This window comes from Tamandua tetradactyla, chromosome 11, assembly GCF_023851605.1.
Source record: "Tamandua tetradactyla isolate mTamTet1 chromosome 11, mTamTet1.pri, whole genome shotgun sequence".
In the NCBI taxonomy this organism is placed as follows: Eukaryota; Metazoa; Chordata; class Mammalia; order Pilosa; family Myrmecophagidae; genus Tamandua; species Tamandua tetradactyla.
Genome location: NC_135337.1, coordinates 57,108,089 through 57,133,084, shown reverse-complemented (window position 1 = coordinate 57,133,084; position 24,996 = coordinate 57,108,089). Strand labels below are relative to the sequence as shown.

At 36.2% G+C, this 24,996-nt stretch overlaps 1 pseudogene; it reads left to right on the top strand.

Moving 5' to 3' along the window:
- Positions 1-307: 307 nt before the first annotated feature.
- LOC143649133 (cullin-2 pseudogene) overlaps positions 308-24,996 on the top strand; it is a 42,900-nt pseudogene continuing 18,211 nt past the window's right edge.

Genomic DNA, 24,996 nt, shown 5'->3' with positions numbered 1-24,996 from the left:
GATACAAAGTTTCTTTTTTGAGTGATGCAAGTGTTCTATGTGATTGTGATGATGGTTACAGGACTGTGTAAATATACTAAAAGTCATTGAATTGTACACTTAAAGCAGATGATTTTATGTTATGTAAAGTTATTGCTAATTAAAGCTGCTAATGAAAAATAATTTTTAAAAATGCACCAACAGCCTCATGGCAGGCAGCAGTGTGGATTTAGTTAGACTGGTGGGAGGGAAGAAATATTTGGAGAAACTTTGGGAGTATCGATGCCACTGGAGAACTTTTCTTTTAGTATAGTTCTTCCTGGTAGAGATGTCAGGAAAGGGTTATTTCAGGCAGAGGAGAGAACACATGCAAGAGCATAAAAAGGATGAACAATTGTGTGAAGATGGTGGAGTATCAGTTCCACAAGAATCAGTTCCTCCATCAAAACAACTATTGAACCAGCAGAAACTATCTGAATCATCTACTTTAAATCTACAGAATCTAGGGGAACAGTGTGAAGCATTCAGGGAAGAGTGGGAGGAAAAGGTTGGTAAATTGTGATAAAATACTGGTGAGTTTCACCCTCATTGCAGTGGCTACCATCCCCCTTTCACCAGCCTCATGGCAGGCAGCTGTGGGGATGAGAGCTTAGGCTTCTGGCACAGCAGGCTTGTGCCCAGGTGGGATATAAGGAACTAGACATCCAAACTCCAAGTAAGTATGGTCTGGTTACAGACCTCTACATTTGATCGGCTCCTTCACATCTCTGGAGGCCTGCTTTGAGGGTAGTCATTGTTCCATTCCCTTCTGCCTCTCTGGGGCAAAGATAGCAGAAGAATCTTAAAAAAAGGTAATCTTCCTCAAAACTACAGAAAACGAAAGGCTGTATTAACTAGGCAAGTTGCTGAATTAAGAAAGTGCAGCTTCAAAACCCATAGAAGGAATTCCTGGTGCCCTTTCCAGTCTCTTCTTTATCCCCTCCACAACACAGGCAGAAGCCAGCTTGCACTACCATTATGGATCCCTGACCCTAATCCAGGGGAGCAGAGTGGCCCCTGTATGCATACTGAGGTTCATGTATGTCAGTGCCCTCTTAGAATTTTTCATGGGGTCAAAAAAGTCCCTTGAAGACAGATAGGACAAAGGAGAAACAATCAAGATGAAATGGCATGGGGCAAAGAATTACCTGCATTAAGTCACTCAAAAGGGCACCCAAAGCAGGAGGAGGTCTATTCCAAAGTGAATAGAAGGGGAAGTTCTCTCAAAGTTCTGTGGAGTTTGAAAGGGGAATTCCTAGAGCCTCTACAGAAGAAGCAGACTCCCTGGCTCTGCTCCATGCAGAGAAGATAGAGAGGACCCTGCACTTCTCATTTGCCTTGTACTGATTTGCTTGATGGAGTGGCTAAACTCTGAAGGAGACCACCTGTTAAAGCAAAGTCAGGTAGAGTGAAAAGTACTTTTTGCCTTCATTTATTTGGTTGATTACCTCCTGACATTCAAAAAACCTCTGTCATATCACTAGCTGTATTCAAACATAAGAGACATCCCATAGTTAAAACTTTAAAATATTAAGATATACATTGTGCAACAAAACATTACAAGACAGACAAAGAAATAGGAAATGAAGGTTGGCCTATCCAAAATAACATGACAAAAATTCCAAAACATCTACAAAGCTTACTGGATAGAGACTTTAAAAATAATGATCCTTAATATGCTCAAGAAGGTAAAGGAAAACACAGAGAACCAAAGGAAATGAGGAGAACAATGAATGACCAATATGGTAACCTCTCCAGAGAAATAATGGAGTATAAGTACATACTAACTGAAATGAAAAATTCCCTAGAGGGTTTCAACTACAGATTGGAGGAGGCAAAAGAAACAATCAATGAATGTGAAGAGAAGACAACTGAAATTATTCAGAAGGAAGATAAAAAAATAAAAATGTATGAACAGAGCTTAATAGATTGTGGTACACCATCAAATATACCACTATACACGTTAAGGGAGACCTAGAAGGAGAAGAAAGAAAAAGAAGCAGGAAGAATATTGAATAAGTAATTTCAGAAAAATCCCAAATTTAATAATAGACATAAATATTAACATTCAATAAGCCCAATGAACCCTTAAAAAGATAAATTCAGAGAGGACCATGCCCATACACATAGTAATCAATTTGACAGACTGAATGAAAAAGAATTATATGACTATATGTTGTTTATAGGAGAATAATCTTAAATTCAAAGATATAAGTAGGTAGGAACTGAAAGGATGGAAAAAATAAATACCATGCAAGTAGTAAACAAAAGAGGGGTGGGTTAGCTCTACTAATATCAGATAAAATGGACTTTAAGTAAAAAGAAACTGTTACAAGGGACAAAGAGGATCACTATATACTGATAAAAGGGTAAATTCAACAAGAAGACATAACAATTAAAAATATATATGCACCTAAATACAGAGCCCAAGAATATATGAAGCAGATATTGACAGATTTGAAGGGAGAAATAGATGGTTCTACATTAATAATAAGAAATTTCAATACAATACTTTCAATAATGGAAAGAACATCTATAAATAAGACCAATAAGGAAATAGAAGACTTGAATGATATACAAAAGTGGCTAAATCTAGCAGACATATATAGAAACCTTCACCCAAGGTATACATTCTTCTCTAGTGCATATGGATCATTCACTAGGATAGAACATATGTTAGGTCACAAAACAAGGCTCAATACATTTTTAAAATATAAATCATACAGGCCCTCTTCTCCAATCACAATGAGCTGAAACTAGAAATCAATTACAGAGGAAGAAATGAAAAATTCACAAATATGTGGAAATTAAACAATGTACTCCTAAATAACCCATGGCTAAAGAAGAAATCACAAGGGAATTAGGAAATATCTTAAAGCAAATGAAAATATAAACAAAACATACAAATCTTATGGGGAGCAGCAAGGCAGTGCCAAGAGGGAAATTTTTTAGCCCTAATTGCTTGCATTAAAAAAAGAAGAAAGATCTCAAATCAGACATCTTACTTCAAAATCTAGAGGAAGAAGAACTAAACCCAAAGAAAGGAGAAGAAAGTAAGTAACAAAGAATAAAGCAGAATTAAATGAGAAAATATAAAATAACAGGAAGAATAAACAAAACCAATAGTTGGTTCTTTGGAAAGACAAATAAAATTGACAATCCTTTAGTTAGACTGACAAATTAAAAAAAAAGGACACAGTACTACTGACCCTACTGAAATAAAAAGAACTAGAGGAGGATACTATGAAAAACTATTTGCTAACAAATTGGATAACCTAGATGAAATTTATAAATTCTTAGTAATGCATAACTCAGCAACTTAAGAAGAAACAGAAGGTCTCAACAAATAAAAGATTATTATTTGTTAATAATAATTTGTTAATTCAATCTTTATTATTAAAAGATTGAATCACTAATCAAAAACCTCCCAGTAAAGAAAACCCAGGACCATATGGCTTCATAGGGGAATTTTACCAAACATTCCAAAAGATTTAATACCTATCCTGCTGAAAGTCTTCCAAAAAATAGAAGAGGAGGGAACCTCCCTAACTCATTCTTAGGCTAACATCACCTCATACCAAGATACCACAAGAAAACAAACAAAAAACTACAGACTAATAGCCCTTAAGAATATAGAGCAAAAATTTTCAACCAAATACTAGCAAACCAAACCCAACAGTATATCAAAAGGATAATACTCCTGATGAAATAAGATTCATCCTAGTTATGCAGGGGTAATTCATCATAAGGAAATCAATTATGTAATGCACCTAATTAACAGAGCAAAGGGAAAAAACACATGATCATATTGATTGATGCAAAAAGGCATTTGACAAAATCCAGTACCCCTTCTTGATAAGAACACTTAGATAACTAAGATAGAAGAAAACTTCCTTAACTTGATAAAGGGCATACATGGAAAAACTCACAGCTATCATCATACCCCACGGTGAAAGACTGAAGGCTTTCCCACTGAGATCACAAGATAAGGTTGCCCACTGTCACCACTGTAATTCAGCATTGCAGTGGATGTTCCAGCTAAAGCAATTAGACAAGAGAAAGAAATAAATGTCATTCAAATTGGAAAGAAAAAAGTAAAATTTCCCTATTTGAAAATGATCCTATATACAAAAAATACTGAAAAAGATCTGCAACAATGTTACTGGAACTAATAAATGAATCCAGCAAAACAGTGGAGTAGAAGATCAACATGCAAAAATTAGTAGTGTTTCTATATACTAGTAAAGAAAAATCTGAAGAAGAACTCAAGAAAAATTCCATCTATATTAGCAACTAAAATAATAGAATACTTAAGAATAAATCTAATGAAAGATGTAAAGGAAATGTATACAGAAAACTACAAAATATTGCTGAAAGAGATCAAAAGGGCTTAAATAAATAGAGAGACATTCTATGTTCATGGATTGAAAGACTAAATGTCATTTAGAAGTCAGTTCTATCCAGATTGATTTAAAGATTCAGTGCAATCCCAATAAACATACCAATAACCTTCTTTGCAGAATTGGAAAAGCCAATCATCAAATTTATATGGAAGGGTAAGAGTCCCCAGATAGCCAAAACCATCTTGAAAAAGAAGAACAAAGTTTGGAGCATTCACATCTCCTGATGTTGAAACTTATTACAAAGTCATATAATCAAAACAGCATGGTACTGGCACAAGGAGAGACATATAGAGCAAACAGATCCAATTCAAAGTTTAGAAATCAACCCTCACATTTATGGCCAACTTATTTCTGACACTATGCCAAGTCTAGTCAATAGGGAAAGAATAGTATCTTCAACAAATGTTGGTGGGAAAACTAAATCTCTGTATACAAAGAATGAACATGGACTCCTACCTTTCTCCATAAACTAAAGTTGAGTCAAAATGGATCAAGGATTACTATACATAAGAGCTAGAAATATAAAACTCCTAGAAGAAAATGGAGGGAAGCTTCTTCAGTACTTTGTGTTAGGCAATAATTCCTTAAACTTTCCATCCAAAACACAATCAACAAAAGAAAAAATAGAGAAATGACACTACACCAAAATGTGAAACTTTTGTGCATCAAAGGATTTTATCATGAAAGTAAAATGACAACCTACATAATGGAAGAAAATTTATTGGGAAACCACATATTCAATAAGGGTTCAATATCCAGAATATATAAAGAAATTCCTCAACTAAACAATAAAAAGAGAAGCAACCCAGCTATAAAATCAGCAATAGACTTGAATAGACATTTCTCTAAGAAGATAAATGAATATCCAAAAGCACATGAAATACATTCAGCTTTATTACTCATTAGGGAAATGCAAATCAAAGCCCTAATGAGATATCATTTCATATCCACTAGAATGGTTACTATTCAAATTTGGAAAATAACAAGTGTTGGAGAAGATGTGAAGAATTAGGAACATTCATTCATTGCTGGTGGGAATGTCAAATGGTGCAGTCACTGTGGGAGACAGTTTAGTGGTTCCTCACAAAATTAAATACCAAGTTACAAGATGACCTCACAATGCCACTTCTAAGGATATAGCTCAAAGAATTGAAAGCAGGGACTTGAACAGACACTGTGTACCAACATTCAAAATGACTTTATCCACTAGTACCAAAAGATAGAAGTAACCAAGTGTCCATCAACTGATGAATGGACAAACAAAATGCTATATATACACACAATGGAATATTGTTCAGCCATAAAAAGGAATAATTTCTTATATGTGCAACAGCATGGATGAACATTGATACTTCATGTGGAATGAAAAAAGCAAGATGCAAAATGATAAACATTATATGCACTCACGGATATGAAATATTTAGAAAAAACATCTCATAGAGGCTTAAATCAGTATATAGGTTACCTAGTGATGGAGTAGAGGAGGGAATAGGGAGTCTAGGCTTAGACTAGAAATATACAGCTTCTATCTGGAATGAGGAAAAATGTTTTATAATGAATGGTGTTGATAGTAACAGAACATTGTGAACATGATTATCGGCATTGAATTATGTATTTTGCATGTGGTTAAAAGGATAAATTTTAGATTGTGTATATGTTACTAGAATAAAAAATTTAAAACAACACAGTAAACCATAAATTACACCATAGTCTATAGTTAGCAGTACAATTATAAAAATGCACTTTTATCAATTATGACAAATGTACCACACCAACGCCAGATGTTAATAGTAAGGAGGTATATAAAAACCTTGTATTTCACGGAAGAGCTTGTAAACTCACAACTTCTCTAATGGAAAAAATGAAGTATCTCATTCCTTTGGTAAGCATGTATTGAGCGTCTAATCCATTCCATGCTGAAACCAGATTTGTTAAGGGTGTTAATTACACTGTATGAGCTCTGTGGAAGTTATATAGCATGAAAAAGGTACATGTTGTATATACAGAAATTAGAATTTTTAAAAAAGGGTTAACAAAATTGACAAAGAGAACTCCATAGACCCAGATGTACCACAATTTTATTGATCCACTGAAAGAAATGAAGATATTTCAAAATATTAAATGCTTGAATGGCAATGGTGCTCTCAGAAAATTCCATATGCTTTTTTGAAAATCTGGCTTTTTTTAATTGACTTTGGATCAGCATCTGACCATCCGGCGCCTTTCAATAGGAAGAACAGCCTCTCTGAATATTTTGAATTTATTAATAAATAAAGAAAATTGAAGCCTTCATTTGCATATTATTTAAGAATAATGTAGGCTAATGTAGGCTTTTAAAATTACATTAAAGTGGATTTATTTTAAGGAATGCTTTAGACTTTTTAATTACATTATTTTCCTTCCAAATTCAGCTCAGATGGAATATTATTTTTTTTAATTTGTATTTTAGGGTAAATACCATGTTTATTCTTTTTACTTTCCCTTTTTATTTGGTTCAAAGTCAGAACTTGAACTAGAACTTATGATGAAATGTGCCAAGATTTCACAGTTCATCCTTACCTGTTCAAATTCAAAGAGTTCCTTGACTTTTCACTCAGAAATAAAATAAAGCAAAACAAACCACAAGTACCATTTTATTATCTTGGAGCTTTTCTATTGATATAGTCAGAAATTTGGTTGAAGTCAAGCTCATTTAACATACTTTTACTTTTTATTTTGAGGACCCTTTATCTTTGGTCCTACGATTGATTTTTTTTTGGCATGGGCAGGCAACAGGAACCTATGATTAACTTTTATAAATAAAAATAAACCATACCACACTTACAAAATTTAGACTCAGGAATTTAAGAACAAATAAAACACAGTCCCTGGTATGACAGAGTATGGATGGACAAGATAGTGATGGGCCATGAAGCTAGAGGTGACTGTGCTGGAGTTAGCATGCAAGGACCTCAGGTGCCAGTCAAGAATTAGATTGTTGTACAGAAGACTATGAGGAGTGAATGAAATGTTTTAGCAAGCCAGTAATCTGGTAAATTTTGAATTTTAGAAAGATCACTTTTATGCCAAAATAGTTGAGGATAAGATGAGAAGAATGGATGGGGTTGGAGGTAGAAAGAGACTTGATGCAAGGGAGTCATTTAGATTAGGGATATAATATCCTGGACAAGGATAATGAAAGTAGAAAACTTAAGGAAGTAGAATTAATATGATTTTGTGAATGGTTAGATAGGCCAGGAATGAAGAGAGGGTTATCAACGATGTTTACTGGTTTTTTGATTTATTGGAAAAGGGTCAATCGTTAAGATATGAAGATAGAGTCTGTGGAGGAGGATGGGTAGTGCCAGAGCTCCCTAGCATGGCCATAAGTCTTGAGACTAATGTAAGAAAAGATGATGAATTTGAGCTTGAGTTGAAAGTTTAATGGAGATTTCATGTCATCACCATGGTGATAGCAGCCCTTTTCATGGACAGTTTTCTCAGGAATAAGAGAAAATTCAGAAGTGTACATTGGAGAGAATGGACAAAATGGTTCTCAGAAGACTATAATTGGAAAGATTGAACAGGAGAGGATTCTGTGAGAGATTGAACAAAAAAGAGCTCAGAAGGATACCTCTATTGTATCTACTTTAATCCAGTTTTTCCTATGATGGTAAAATGTATTCCCATCCCAAATATCTGCCTATATACAAATGTCTTACAATTTCTATGGAGCCATGGTGATTTCAGGTAATTTCATAGTAGTACTTTTCCTGCAGCTATCCAACTACCCAGAGATAAACTCAACCACAAGCTTGCCTCTCAGGTGTAGTCACTGATCATATATGGAATTTGGTCTGAAGTGTGTTATCCTGTCCTTTTGTCTTCTTGTAGTATATAATAAAAGAATACTTGATGCTAAATATTATAATGATAAGCAATTCTTATGAATTTTATATAAACAATTAACCAAAAACAGATTAATATTTCACCATCTCTAGCTTTCCCCACTTCTAATAATGGTAATAAGTACAGTTTAAGATACACTGGGTTTGGGGTGACTCTGGAACATCTGAATGGAGATTTTAAAATAGGCAGCTGAATATTTAGTGACAGTCAGAAGCTTGAAGGGAAATATTTGAGAATTATTGGCTTATGAGAAGGAGTTACAGCTATGTGTATTACTGGCTGACCTGATGACTGACTAGAAATATAGAGCATAAGGAAGAATATGACCATAAAATAACAACAATATTAATAGATAGAAGAAAAATAAGGGAAGTTATTAAAGAGGAAGATGAAATGTATGCTTCTCAGGTGTTTACCATGTAGGTTTCTTGTCTGATCTCATCAAAACCTTTAGTTTCAGTCACTACTTAAGCAGTGCTAACTGAGCTCTGGTGGTCAGTGACAGGATCTTCATATTATTATTATTAGCAATTTAGTAGAAGTGGTGGTCATCAACCTTGTGATGTAAACACCTACTGAAAACCTCTCCTTAGAGATACAGTGTAAAAAAGTACTATTCTCACATGTATAGAACTTTGGAGAAAGGTATAGACTGGAAAAGGCTTCTACAAAAGCTGAATTGAAAATAAAGAAAAATATCAGGTAGGAAACTTCCATCCCAGACTGATTGGTCCTACCCCCTCCCATCACACAGTCTCACATATCTTGGAAGTGTATAGAGATGTCAGCTGGGATCCTTCCCGCCACCTACCAGGACATAGACTATAAAATCTCTCACAACTGTGAGACAGAGCCCCACCTATATCCAAACACAGAGACCAAAGTCCACAGAGACCTATGGCAAGACTTAAGCCAAGGGGAAGGGTGGAATACAAAAAGGAAGCATGGAGAAATTTTGTAAAATGGAGGACTGGGGAAGGGACCACAAAATTCCCTAAATACAGCAAGCAACCAGGCTGAGACTACTCAAGGAAATTGTTTGGGGTCTTGGGGGAACAGGGGAAGACATTTCAAGGCACAGATCAGTGAGGAAAAAAGAGTTTGAGAAAAGGTGGACAGAACCTCTGTTTCCAGCCCTGGGGCCTGGGGCCTCATCCACCCATGAGGGAAAAATCAGTGTAAGGTCTGATCCTTGCCTGGGGGAGGGCAGCAGACTTGAGCAACTAGAGGAATCTTCTTCCACCAGTAAATTCAGACACAAACCCCATTGAGCCAAGTTGTCTGAGATACACAGACAACCCAACTGTCAAAGTAATGCCCCAATATGAACCCAAGTTTTGCTGGACGGTGAAAAGCAGATCACTCCTAGGCTGGCTGTTGGCTGGTGAAGTAGAAACTCTCAGTCTTGCAATCTGAGGCCTTTCAATGTGGGAAGCTGGGAAGTACCAGACATTGTGCCCATAAAGAAGGTCTCACATAAGGTGAACGGTACTGACTCCCTACCCTCAAAGTTAGCAGCTACCAAAAAGTGGTGGCCTTGGCTGCATTGCAATCTGCTTAAGGCCCAGCCCAGCATACTGCTGCAGTTGGGAAGAGACAGGGTTGTTGGGAATAGGTGATGCAAGAGTGTCATCTGTTGTAAAGACAGAGAAGGTGAACTATGGTAAACTGCTTTTCTGACTGTCAACACAATCCTAAGCAAATATAAAATCTGAGGTGAGCGAGGGAAATCAACTTTCAAAATAATTTTATCAAGATAATCAAATGCCTAGAAATTAGCAGAAAATCAAAAGACACATGAAGATGCAAGAAGAGATGGCCAAGCCAAATGACCAAATTAAAAAGCTGGAGGAGACAGAAAATTCAAAATAACTAATCAATCTCCAAAATAATTTCAATGAGTTGGCTAAAATCATCAAATATATTAAAGAGACAATAGAAGAGCCTAAGAAGAATTTGAAAGAGTAAAGAGAAAAATAGCAGATCTTTTGGAAATGAAAAATACTCTAGATCAAATTGAAAGTATACTAGAGGGTGGTGCAATGGTGGATCAGTGGCAGAATTCTCACCTGCCATGCTAGAGACCTGGGTTTGATTCCCAGAGCCTGCCCATGCCAATATATGCTAGAGACATACAACAGCAGATTTCAAGAAGTAGAAGAAAGAATAAGTGAACTAGAGGACAGGGCAATTGAATGCAAATGCACAAAAGAACAAATGGTGAAACAGATGGAATTGGATCTCAAGGAAGTGATGGACAGTATGAATTATTAGTGTCCCAGAGGGATAAGAGAAGACTAAAGGGCTAGGAAGAGTATTTGAAGAGAAAAACTTCCCATCCTTATAAAAGACATAAATATGCAAATCAAAGAAGCCCAATGAACTCCAAATAGAATAAATCCAAACAGAGCCACTCCAAGACACATACTAATTATATTGTCAAATACTGAAGAAGAGAAAGTTCTGAAAGCAGTAAGTGAAAACCAATTCACCATGTACAAAGGCAGCCACATAAGACTAACTATTGACTACTCAGTGGCCACCATAAAGGCAAAAAGGCAGTGTTATGACATATTTAAGATTCTGAAAGAGAAAAATTGTCAGCCAAGAAAACTTTATCCACAAAGTTGTCCTTCAAAGTGAGGGAGAACTTAAAATCTTCGCAGGCAAAAAAATGCCGAGAGAATTTGTTAACAAGGGAACTATCCTACAAGAAATACTAAAGGGAGTTCTGCTGGCTGAAAAAATAAACAGGAGAGAAAGGTCTGGAGAGGGGCACAGAATTAAAGAACATTAGTACAGGTAACTTAAAGGATATAAAGAGAGAGAGGGAAAAAAAAAGACCTGATAAATAAAAACCAAAGAATAGGATTGTTGGTTCAAATACTGCGTTCACAATACTCTTCCTGGCCCTTACAGTAATAACTTTGAATGTGAATGTATTAAATGCTATAATTAAAAGATACAGATTGACAGAATAGATCAAAAGGTATAATCCATCTATGTGCTGTTTACAAGAGGCTCATCTTAGACTTAAGGATACAAATAGATTGAAAGTGAAAGAATGGAACAAATTATTCCACGCAAGCTGCAATCAAAGGAAACCAGGAGTAGCTATACTAATATCAGACAAAATAGACTTTAAATGCAAAGATGTCATAAGCAACAAGGAAGGACACTATATGTTCTAAAAGCAATAATTCACCAAAAAGAAATAACAATCATAAATATTTATGTACCTTCCCAGACCATACACCGCCCCCCTCAATTATGTATCCAATCATGAAGCTCCAGATTATATGAGGCAAACATTGACAAGACTGAAAGGAGCAATAGGCATTTCTACAACACTCTCTTCTATAGATAGAACAACCAGGCAGAGGATCATAAGGAAAAAGAGAACCTAAACAATGTGATAAATGAATAAGACCTAGCAGACATATATAGATGGTTGCATCCCCAAACACCAGGAAATACATTCTTCTCTACTGCTCTTAGAACATTCTCTAGGATAGATTTTATGATAGGCACAAAACAGGTCTCAAAAAATTTAAAAAGATTAAAATTAGTCAAAGCTAATGAAATGAAACTGGAAATCAATAACCAACAAAGAGAGAGAACTTTCACAGATATATATATATATATATATATATATATATATATTAAGTATACATTACATATACATTAAATGACACACTCTTAAACAACCAGTGGGCCAAATATATTGTTAGAGAAATTGGTAAATATCTGGAGATGAATGCAAATGAGAATACAACATGTCAAAACCTATGGGATACAGCAAAGGTGGTGGTGAGAGAGAAATTTATAGCTCTAAATGCATGCATTAAAAAGAAAGAAAGAGCTAAAACCAAAGACTTAACTGAACAACTGAGGAGGTTAGAAAAAGAACAGCAAACTAACCTCAAAGCAAGAAGAAAATAAATAACAAAGATCAAAGCAGAAATAAATGAACTGGAGACCAAAAAATTAATAGAATCAATAAACTCAAAAGTTGGTTCTTTGAGAAGATTAACAAGATTGACAAACCCTTAGCTAGATTCACAAAGGCAAAAAGAGAGAAGGTGCAAATAAAATCAGAAACAAGAGGGGGATCATTACTATGGTTTCTAAAGAAATTTAAAAAATCATAGGACGATATGGTGAACCACAGTCTGCCAACAAACTAGACAACTTAGAGGAAATGTGCAATTTCCTAGAAACACATGACCATCCCTCACTGACTTGAGAAGAAATAAAAGACCTCAACAAAACAATCATAAGTAAAGAGATTCAATCAGTCATCAAAAACCTTCCTAAAGAACAACTCAGGGCCAGATAGCTTCACAGGGGAGTTTTACAAACATTCCAAAAAGAACTAACATGATTTCTGCTCAAACTTTTCCAAACATTTGAAGGAAAAGAAGAACTGCCTAACTCATTTTACAAGGCTAACATCACTATAATACCAAAGCCAGAAATTACAAGAAAGGAAAACTACAGACCAATCTGTAGTTTTTTTTTTTGAGAATGCAAAATTTGTTTTAGAGGTGCAAAAATTTTCAACAAAATATTACAAATTGAATCCAAAGGCACATGAAATGAATTATACTCCATAAGAAAGTGGATTTCCTTCCAGGCATGCAAAGATGGCTCCACATAAGAAAATCAATCAATGTAACACAACACATCAACAAATCAAGAGTGAAAAATCACATGATCACCTCAATTGATGCTGAAAAAGCATTTGATAAATTTCAGCACTCTTTTCTGAATTAAAAAAAAAAACACTTCAAAAGGTAGGAATCAAAGGAAACTTCCTCAATATGATAAAAGGCATATATGAAAAACCCACAGCCAGCATATCTCCAATAGTGAAAAATTGAAAGTCTTCCAAGATTGGAAATGAAACAAGGATGCCCTCTCTCACCACTATTATTCAACTCTTATTCTAGAAGTTCTACCTAGAGCAATCAGGCAAGAAAGAGAAAGAAAAGACATCCAAATGGGAAAGGAAATAGTAATATTTCATTATTTGCAGATGACATAATCCTATATTTGGAAAATCCTAAGAATACTCCATGTTCATGGGTAGGAACGCTAAATGTTGTGAAGATATCAACTATACCCAAGTTGATCTACAGACTTAATGCAATGCAAATCAAAATTCTAACATCCTACTTTGCAGATTTGGAAAAGCAAATCACCAAATTTATTTGGAAAGGAAAGAGGCCTAGAGTTGCCAAAAAAACATTAAAAAAAAGAAGAATGCAGTTGGAGGACTTACATTTCCTGATTTTAAAGCTTATTGTAAAGCTGCAGTGGTCATAACAGCATGGCATTGGCATAAAAATTGACATATTGATCAGTGGGATTGAATTGGGAGTTGTTCTAGTTTGCTAGCTGTCAGAATGCAATATACCAGAAATGGAATGGCTTTTAAAAAGGGGAATTTAGTAAGTTGCTAGTTTACAGTTCTAAGGCTGACAAAATGTCCCAATTACAGCATGTCTCTAGAAATGTCCAATCAAAGGCATCCAGGGAAAGATACCTTGGTTCAAAAGGCTGATGAAGTTCAGGATTTCTCTCAGCTGAGAAGGCACATGGTGAATACGGGCAGAGTTTCTCTCTCATCTGGAAAGGCACATGGTGAACATGGTCAGGGTTCCTCTCTCATCTGGAAGGGCACATGGCAAACATGGCTAGTTTCTTCTCCTGGCTTCCTGTTTCATGAAGCTCCCCAGGAGGCATCTTTCTTTTTCATCTCCAAAGGCCACTGGCTGGTGGACTCTACTTCGTGGTGCTACAGCATTCTCTGCTCTTTCCGAATCTCTCATTCTCCAAAACGTTTCCTCTTTTATAGAACTTCAGAAACTAATCAAGACCCACCCATATGGGTGGAGACATGCTGTCACCTAATCCAGCTTAACGACCACTCTTGATTAAATCACATCTCCAGGGAGATGATCTGATTACATTTTCAAATATACAGCATTGAATAGGGATTATTCTGCCTTTATGAAATGGGATTTTGATTGAAACATGGCTTTTCTAGGGGACATAATCCTTTCACACCAGCACAGGAGTTCAGAAATAGACCCCGAGATCTATGATTAAATGATTTTCAACAAGGCCACCAAATCCACAGAACTGGAACAGAATCATCTCTTCAATAAATGGCTGGGAGGGCTGGATATCCATAGCCAAAGGAATGAAAGAGGAACCCTAAGTCACTTCCTATACAAAAATTACTCTAAGTGGATCAAAGACCCAAAAATAAGAGCCAGTATTATAAAAATCCTGAAAATATAGGGAAACATCTTCAAAATGTAATAGTAGGAGGTTTCTTCATAGACCATGAGCCCAAAGCACAAGCAATGAAAGAAAAAATAGATAAGTGGGAATTCCTCAAAATCAAATGCCTCTGTGCCTCAAAGGACATTGTCACAAAGGTGAAGAGGCAGCCAACTCAGTGGGAGAAAGTGTTTGAAAGCCATATATCTGATAAGGGTTTTATATCCAGTATATAAAGAAATCTTACAAGTCAACAATTAAAGAACAAACAACCCAATTCCAAAGTGGGTAAAAGACATGGACAAACACTTTTCCGAAGAGGAAATACAAATGGCTAATAAGCACATGAAAAGATGTTCAGCTTTATTATCTATTAGGAAAATGCAAATCAAAACCACAATGAGGTATCATCTGACACCTATAAGAATGGCTGCCATTAAACAAATGGAAACTACAAATGTTGGAGAGGATATGGAGAAATTGGAACACTTATTCACTGCTGGTGGGGATATATTTGTTATAGCCTCTGTGGAAGACAGTTTGGAGTTTCATAAGAAAAATAAATATCTAGTTTTTTAATATATACCTGGCAATTCCACTTCTTGGTATACATTCAGAGATCTGAAAGCAGTGACATGAGCAGACATGTACACCAATGTTCATAGCAGGATTATTCACAATTACCAAAACACAGAAACAATCCAAGTGTCTATCAACAGATGAGTGAATAAATAAAACATGGTAAATAAATATGATGCACTATTGTATAGAAGTAAGAATAAAAGAGATCCTGAAGCATATGACAATGTGCATGCACCTTGAGAACATAGTGCTAAGTGAAATAAGCCGGATACAAATGGATAGATACTATATGAGTTCACTATTATGAACCCCCTAGAAAATGTAAACTTGGTATCTTAAATGGTAGAATAAGGGGACATAGATAGAACCTAGAGGAGGGGAGAGGCTAGCTAATGTGTATGGACTTGTTGACAAGATTGATCTTAAATGTATGGGAATGGATAGAAATGTTGGTAGTACCGTAGTGGTATTATAAGTAATAGAGCCATTTTGAAGGAGAATAAGATTGAAAGGGGTTGTTTAAAGTCATATCTCACACTACAAATATGAATAAGTTCTTGCATGAACTATTTCAAAGGTATGATACATACAAAAAGTGAATAATAGAGTGGTATATGGAAAAACTTCCTATTGCATGCTATGAACTATATTTCACAGGAATACATCACTAGTACCACACATATAAGTTAATAATGGTGGGGGAGGATAAGAATTATGGAGTGTTTTGGGTTTTCTCTTTGTATGGGTTTCTCTATGTTACTTTTCTCTTTGAAGCAACAAAAAAATGTCTAAAATTGAAAGTGATGATGAGTGCACAGCTAGGTGAGGATACTTTGAGACATTGTTTATATTGGATATAATTTATGCTATGTGAATATATCTCAACAAAATCTGTAGATTCAAAATAAATAAACAAAAAGATTCAAGTGCTAGAACAAATGTGGAGACAGAGGTGTACCTATTCAATATTGGTAGGATAGCAGAATGGTGCAGCCCCTCTAGAGGGTAATGTAACAGATCCACAGGAGGCCAAAAACAGGGTCACCATATTATTAGGTATCCCCATTACTAGAAATATACTTGGGAGATCTGAAAGCAGGGACTTGAATAGACATTTTTGCACTGATGTTTATATTGACATTATTCATAACACCCAATGGATGGAGGTAGCCAAAGGGTACATCAACTGAGAAGCAAAAGGATGAATGGTGATGCATACATATGATGGAATATTGTGCAGTTAAAGAAAGGAAAAAGGTTGTGAGGCATGCAGTGGAGGTGAATGAAACTTGAGGACATTATGCTGAGCAAAATAAGCCAGAAGTGAAAGGACAAATATCATATGGTCTCTTTTAGAAAATACTTGTAAGAAAACCGGGGCCTAGCTTGTAAGCTCTTACAGCAGTCACCTTTATTCCTGAGGTTTAAGTGTTATTTGTAAATTCTGAGATGCTGTGCTCTATATGGATAACTTGGTATTTCCCTGGAGCTTTGGGTATCTGTGACTCAGAGTTGGAGTTCTGTAAGAGCATTGCTCCATACAGTAGCTGTTAAAGAAGCCAAAAAAGAGAACATACTTCAATTAGAGATAAGAACAAAGCTGACCTGGTTAGGACCAAAGTAAATCAGAATGCACTGTAAAGGATGATATTGTCTGCATTTTAGAATATTACCTATTTTATGAGGCCAAAGGAAGAAATGTTTATTTGCAAAGTACCTTGAGGGACTGGAGAAAAACTATTTAATATTAAACTTCCCGAACTGGGAAGTCCCTAATACTCTCTCTAACATTAGGGACTCCCAAGTAAATAGGTCTTGGTCCTTGGTCTTGAGGCTTGCTCTTACAAACTTTCTCTATAACAAGGAAGCTAAGCCTACCTATAATTATTTCTTGGAGTCACTTCCAGAGAACCTCTTTTATTGTTTAAATGTGGCTTTTCTCTCTCTAAGCCTGTATTAGTTAGGGTTCTCTAGAGAAACAGAATCAACAGGGAACACTTGCAAATATAGAATTTATGAAAGTGTCTCACGTGACCGCAGGAATGCAGAGTCCAAAATCCACAGGGCAGGCTGCGAAGCCGACGACTCCAATGGATGGCCTGGATGAACTCCACAGGAGAGGCTCGCCAGCCAAAGCAGGAATGCAACCTGTCTCCTCTGAGTCCTCCTTAAAAGGCTTCCCATGATTGGATTTAGCATCACTAATTGCAGAAGACACTCCCCTTTGGCTGATTACAAATGGAATCAGCTGTGGATGTAGCTGATGTGATCATGACCTAATCCTATGAAATGTCCTCATTGCAACAGACAGGCCAGCACTTGCCCAATCAGATGAACAGGTACCACAACTTGGCCAAGTTGACACCTGTCCCTAACCATGACAAAGCCCAACTCTGCAAATAAAATCATTATCCTCCTCCCTACGTGGCCCATGTCTTCCAAGGACTAAGTCTCCCTGACAATGTAGGACATAATTCCCAAGGATGAGCCTGACCCTGGCATTGTGGGATCAATAATGCCTACCTGACCAAAAAGGAGAAAAGAAATGTAACAAAATAAGGTATCATTAAGGGATTTCAAATAGAATCTAGAGGCTATTCTGGAGGTTATCCTTATGCAAGCTTAAGCTAGATATTGCTAATTTTCATGGTATACCAATCCCCAACCAACAGTATTTCTGAAAATCCTTTTGTTCCTATGCCAGATAAGCCCTGAATCCCAGAGGCACCAGTCTCTCCAAGAAAATCAACTAGTGCATTTCCCTACCCCATAATGTCGACACTCCTTTTCAACATGAAGAAGTTAGAACAGTCAATGTCCAAATATCCCTAAAGATTGAGAGAAGGGTCAAATGAGAGGGAAGAGTTGTAACAGAGAAGATAAGCTTTAGCAAATGATTGAGGCTACTGAATCAGTATATTGATGTATCTTGTTAGTCTCTAGTGTATTAGAACAGCTAGAAGGAAATACCTGAAATTGTAGAACTGTAACTGGCATCATACTTTGAAATTTGCTCTATAATTACTTGTTAGACTATACTTGAAATTTATCACTTTTCTGAATGTGTTATATTTCACAGTAAAAATGTTGAAAATAAATAAATAATGGCAGCAAAAAAAAGAAGAAATGCCACAAAGAAGTCAAGTGACCACAGTCGGGTCACATAAGAAAAATTGTGACAACTTTCCCTTTCATTTCATTTTACTGCCTGCTCTCTAAATATATTTGGGTTATAACCCTCTAACCAATACATTTGGGTTATAAATTTGTTTGTCATTACTGGATTACTGCAGTAATCTACTAAATCAAGTCCAAATTCTCTAGGTTGGTATTTAAGGCCTCCTAGTAACTACGTAACTAGCATTTATAAGCTTGTCTCTGTTTAGTTGTGGATTAGAAATTTTTGGATTGTCTTACTCTAATTCTTTCAATAAATTTACCAAACATTTATGAAGCACCTAGCCTGTTCCCGATGCAATTAGAAACTAACTACCAAGTGCTGTGTGCAATATATACCTACCCTAATGAATCATAAAGAAAGTAGAAAATATGGATCTTTAGCAAGTAATACTAATTGTTTTGAGTATTATGAAAGGAGAAGTATAAGGCAAAGATTTAATTTGGAGGTCATGAAATTCTCTTTTATGTAATCATTTTTAAGTGAACTTATCTCCTCAGTAGCTGTTATGGAGATCATCCAGATTGTCATGGTGAGAATGATATGGGTGTTACAGTTCAGAATGATTAAAGTTTATAGAACAAAGGCAAGATTGAAAATAAATGGCAGGAGCTGAGGCTTGAGATGTAAGCAGTATGAGAGGCTAGTAGGGCCTCCTAAGTCATGTAGGGTCTTAGACTTTAAGAGACACAATAGGGTCACGGTGGCTCAGCAAGTAAGAATGCTCGCCTGCTATGCCAGAGGACCTGGGCTCAATTCCTGGTGCCTGCCCATGTGAAAAAAAAAAGAGACATGATAAACCACTCCAGAGATTTAAGTTGTGAAGTTAATTGATCAAAACTGCACTAAAAGCATTACTTCAGTGGTTGTGCTAGTTTGAAAGTATTATGTACACCAGTAAAGTCATGTTTTAATCCTGAACCAATCTTGTGGAGGCAGCTGTTTCTTTTAATCATAATTCAACACTGCAGAGTGGAAACTTTAGATTTGATTATATCCAGAGATGTGACATACCCAATCTCTGGGTGTGACTTTTGATTAGATGGAGATATGACTCAGGTAGGTCTTGATTAGTTTACTGGAATCCTTTAAAAGAGGAAACATTTGTGAGACAGCCAGAAATGACAGATCCTTCAGAAATGATAGAAGTCTCAGAACCAAGAAAAACTTCACAGCAGAGCTGACACAGATGCAGACACGGATGTTTGGAGATGCTTGGAGCTCAAGAGACCTTGCCATGTGTCTTCCCATCAGATATTAAGCAAACCAGAACCTGGAGAGAACCAAGGGAATCCAAGAGATGAAAGCCAGCTCCAGAGAAGCAAAGTGAGGAACCCCCACAGGGACAGTGGCTGAAAGCAATGGAGCCCAGGAGCAAGGGATCAGCATGTGCCAGCCACATGACTACCCAGATGACAGAGGTGTTCCTGACCCATTGGTCTTTCTTGAGTGACGGTGACCTCTTGTTGGTGCCTTAATTTGTATACTTTCACTTCCTTAGAATTGTAAACTTGTACTTATTAAATTTCCTTTTAAAAAGCTGTTCCAGTTCTGGTATATCGTATTCCAGCAGCTTGCAAACTAACACAGTTGAATTGTGGAAAACTGATTGACAGAGGGCTGTCTGGAGGCAAGATTGTTTAAGTGGATATTTAAGGAATCCAGATGCCATTTAGTGGTGACCTGCATTATGATATTGGCAATGGAGATGGAAAGAAGTTAAAACAGATGCAAGAGATATCATGAAAAGAGAATTGATACAACTTTTTAGTTAATTATATATGGATTCCTTAAGTGTACTTTGTTCATTTATGTTTCCTTACTTTGTCTCATACTCTCTATCCTGGCTAGAGAGAATTCCAATATTGCTGAGAAGATGGACTTTTCTTTCAATTTTAAGAATTCCTACTTTCATATTTGGCATAAGTCAGGGTTTGGTAATCTTGATTTGCCAGAGTATCACTTTAGCTTGGCTGAAATAAAAATGCCCCACCCCATAGAATCTCAGGTACTTCACAGGTTAAGAAAATCCATTTTATGGTCTCAAAATGGACCTTAACTTAATACACATCTCATGCATTCATAGTTTTTTCCCAAAGGGATACCAAATTAGAACAATTGGAATCTGTCCCATCCCCACTTCTGGAGAAACAACTCAAACTGGCCTTTCAAGGAGACTGAGTTAACAGTATCTTCTCTAGGAAAAACAACATTATTTAAAGGAGGATGAGTACAGCTCATAAATAAGTACCTATTTTAGCTAAATGATCTTTCATGTTACTCTTCATGAATACAGTGCATATTATTTGCTGCCCAGATACCAAAATGAAAGATTCATAACCTATGTGTACCATTGATGCATGGAAACTATTAAGGTTTCTCATGAGCAAAAGAAATACCATCAGCACACTTCAGTGTGAAAAATGCATTTCTATTTTCAGTATTATACATCAGACTAGATATGTCTAGTCATGGTTTTGAATGGATTAGAGTTTTGGATCAAGTTCAGCAGGTAGTATCTTTGGGTCTGCTCTGAATTCTGTGGGATTACACAGAGACATTTGGATTTTTTATGTTTGATTTGCCGTTCACTACTTTTCATACAGTAGAAGGAGCCATTTAGAATGTGAGCCTACCTCTGAGAAGTTATTTGCATATTAACCTGAGTCTCTTTTCAAGAATGAAAGTATAACCTTGACCTTCTGAATCATACCTATTGGGGAAGGCTATGGATTATGAATTGTTGACCTAGTCTTATTAATAAGCTGTATACAGGCAGAATCGTATTCATTTATATAAGCTTCTTCTCTCTGTGGTCCATGAAATTAACATAGCTTAATGGCTGAAAATAAAATAACCTTTGGTTGTACCAGTCACACTCTCAAAGGAAAAGAAAAAAGAGCCTTGACTCAGCAAGCATAAACATTTCAAATTACAAATACCTTCATTAGACAACCCGCGTGAGCCCAAGTCACAAAAACAGTGCTATCTCCAGATAAGTGTAGGATTCCAGGGCAAATCATGGAATATAAACTCCTTTTCTACCCAGCTTCCCTTAGCCGTCTCATTCAATAGTTTTTATAGAATACCAACTTATTATGTGGTCAATATTATAACAGTTTCCAGACCTACCTACCTTCAAAGACCTCACAACTATTGTCAAAAGGCAGAACACAATAGACATTATCCAATTTTGTCCTTTGGCTGTAGGAAAAGACTCTCAGAGAAGGTGGCATTTTGCATTGGGTTTTTGAAGAATGAGTAGGAGTTCTCAGGTTTAGAGAACAGCAATGCAGGTAGAAGAATGCATATGCTATGAAAGGAACTAATGTGTTGGAGAAATGAAGCTAAGTAATGTAGGTCTGAGGGCTGAATTGTAGGGTTCAGTAGCGCAATGAAAATGCAGGATGCCATGGTAAAAAAGCAAGAAAAATGCTATTAAAGGTATGAAATATAAAACTATTTTCATTTCATCATGATCTTCTTTTTAATTTGTCAAGACATTTTAATTTTCTATTTAATATCATTCTAAGTAAAGAAAAAAAATAATTGTCATCATGAATTTTACCATTCATTTTTATAGTATGCAGTGCTAGTTTTAAATGCAAATATGAGAGCACTTTGCTTATACGCAGAATCATTGAATTTAAAAAACTCATACATGCATATGTATTTTGTTATTGCTAAATACTGGATTGCTGCACAAAAGTAAATCAACTGTTTCTATTTCACTTCTTTCCTCTAATATTTTTGTATTGTGAAATATAACATATATACAAAAAAAGCAATACATTTTGAAGTACATTGTAACAAGTAGCTATTCAACAGATTTCAGAGTTTGGTATGGGTTACAGTACTGCAATTTTAGGTTCACTTCTTGATATATGCATATTCTACAACTCTCTCAACTTTTGGTTTCCTAATGAGTAAAGCAGAGCTAAAAGGAAGAGGTATTATATTTGCCCTATCTCTTCCTTTCCTTCTATGTCACTGTTGGTGATAGAATCTTGTCCCCCACTTCAAAAGACATGTTTGAGTCCCAACCTCTGATCCTGTAGATATGAACCCATTTTTAAACAGAGCATTTGAAGATGTTAGTAGTTAAGGTATGCCTGAGGTGGTCTGACGCTGTAGTACCCCAGAAGTGGATGCTCTTAAATGTAATCCATTTCTGTCGGTGTGAAGTCATTGTCAGTAGGAACTTTGGGGAGGCTACTTCAGTTAAGGCATGGCCCACCTCAAAAAAGATGGGTCTTAATCCTATCGTTGGAGTCCTTTATAAGAGAATGAAATCCAGAAAGAAAGAAAAAGTCATGGAAGCAAGAAGTTGAAATTGACAAAACCTGGAAGAGATGCTATCACCACTATGTGCCTTGCCAGGTGACAAAGGAGTCAAGAATTACAGACAGCCAATCTTCAGGAAGAAAGCATTGCTTTGATGATGCCTTGATTTGGACACTTCTCCAGCCTTAAAACCATGAACGAATAAATTCCCATTGTTTAACCTGATCCATTTTGTGGTATTTGCTTAAGCAGCCTAGGAAATTAAAATAATTTCCAAACTCAATGAGGGTGGGCCTTAAACCCAATATTGTTGAAATCCTTATAATCAAAGGAAACTGTACCTGGAAAGAGACGCATGGAGAACAGGAAGAAACCGGAAGTCAATGGAAACCAGAAGAGAAAGGAAGAGATATTGCCCTGTACATTTCCATGTGAAGAAAGAGCCAAGGAGCAAGGATCACCTGCCAGCCAAAAGATACTGATTCTGGGAGGAAGCAAACCTTCTAAGCTCTGAAACTGTGAGCCAATAAACACCTGTTATTAAGTAAACCTATTGCATGGTATTTATTTTAGCAGCTGGGAAACTGAATGCTTAATAACAGCTGGCTAGCAAAGGGAAGTTACATTAATAAGAAAGGATATGATAGGGTTTCTGGTCATTTGTATTCTTTAAAATACTATTTCCTTCATTCTGTTTTGAAAGAAAGTTCTTTCTTATACAAAAAGCATGGAGTTTTGGGTCTATCAGAGAACCCGTTCAGTCAAAGATGTAACACATGTATGTTGTACTTGCTTTGAGTCTCAATGGGCTTCCATTTATGGGTCCGTGGGGATTCTGTACTACTGGGATGTCGCTAATGCTATTTACAAATGGGGTGACAAGGAGCTGCAGAGGAACATATTGTGTTTACCTCCTCTCTCACACACTTTCCATTGTTCCATTGAACTTTACAGACAAAACATAAATTCAAAGATACAATTAGTAATAATTTCCAGATGGCAATGTCTGAGCATTAAACAAAGCCAGAAGCCCTTCTGAACATAGGTGCACACTCATGAAGCTGGCCCTGGTGTGATGATCACAGGGTCCATTAGCAGAAAGAGATGACGTTGGAGTGATAGGTTGGGTGCATTTTATAATTGGCCATGTATGTAAAACATATAGATTGTTAAATTGGTGCTGTTCTATATAAGGAACTATAATAATTTTTATGCATGGCAGTGCTGGATGATATTTAGGCTTACTAAGTGAATCCTGGAGTCAGTGTGGAAAATGGATTGAAATGGGGGCAAAGATGAAGGGGGAATGAACGACCTCAGTAGCAGAAAGTCTATGAAAGCTATATAAGGATGACAGCTCTGAGAGAGAGAGGGAGAGGGAGAATCCTGAAGAAAATATGTTACCTGAATTTAGAGAATGAAGTAGGAATAGAAGTATCTGGAAAAATCTGGACTTTGAAGTAAGCATATTACCTATAATTTAGCCCGCACATTGCATCTTCCAGCTCTAAGTCTCCTAAATTATTAGCAATAAACTTTAGCAATATATGTATTCCACTCTATTCACAGTCTGGAAAAACTGATGAAGAGTGCTCAGATTATATATGGTAGGGCTCATTTAGTCAGAACTCTCGTTCTTATGGAATTGAGCTTTATAATATTGAGTGGATCAAAAATACTATTGTGACTCTTTCAGAGCCTGGGTTGCATAATAAATGATAAATATTTTGAAATCAAGGTAAATCATTTTGCCATATTCCAAAAAACCAGAAAATATCTTGCACATGCAAAGCAACACTTGAAATTCCCATGGTTTCTCGGAGTTCATTGCTAATGAGGGTCTCAAGATATTTCAAATAAAAAAGATAATTTCATGTCTTAAGTCAGTAATTGAGAATGAGAAATGAGCGATGTTAATCTTCAGCCGCCAGGATCAAGTCTTGCCAGAATGAGCAAGTTGAGTTAATCACTCTGTTCGTAGTTTACGTCTAAGAATGTGTTAATTGAAAAGGTGGCATACTCAACTTCTCATTTTATTAGTCAAGACACTAATCTTGGACTTTAAAAAAATCCTTAAATTTTTTGGTAAGGATATTTTAATTAGTTTTTAAAAATTGACCTCCTACTCTTGTAAGGAGAGTGGTTTTCAACCCTGGCTACCAACTAGAATCACCTGGAGAGATTATATATTGGAGTTTTACCCCAGCCCTAACAGACTAATTAAATCAAAATTTGTGTGAAAGAGTCCCACGTCTGTTATTTTTTTTTAATGTTTCCTAGGTGATTCTAAGCCATACCCGAGGTTAAAAACAACTATGTACAACTATGATGGTTTTCCCTCAGGGACACAAT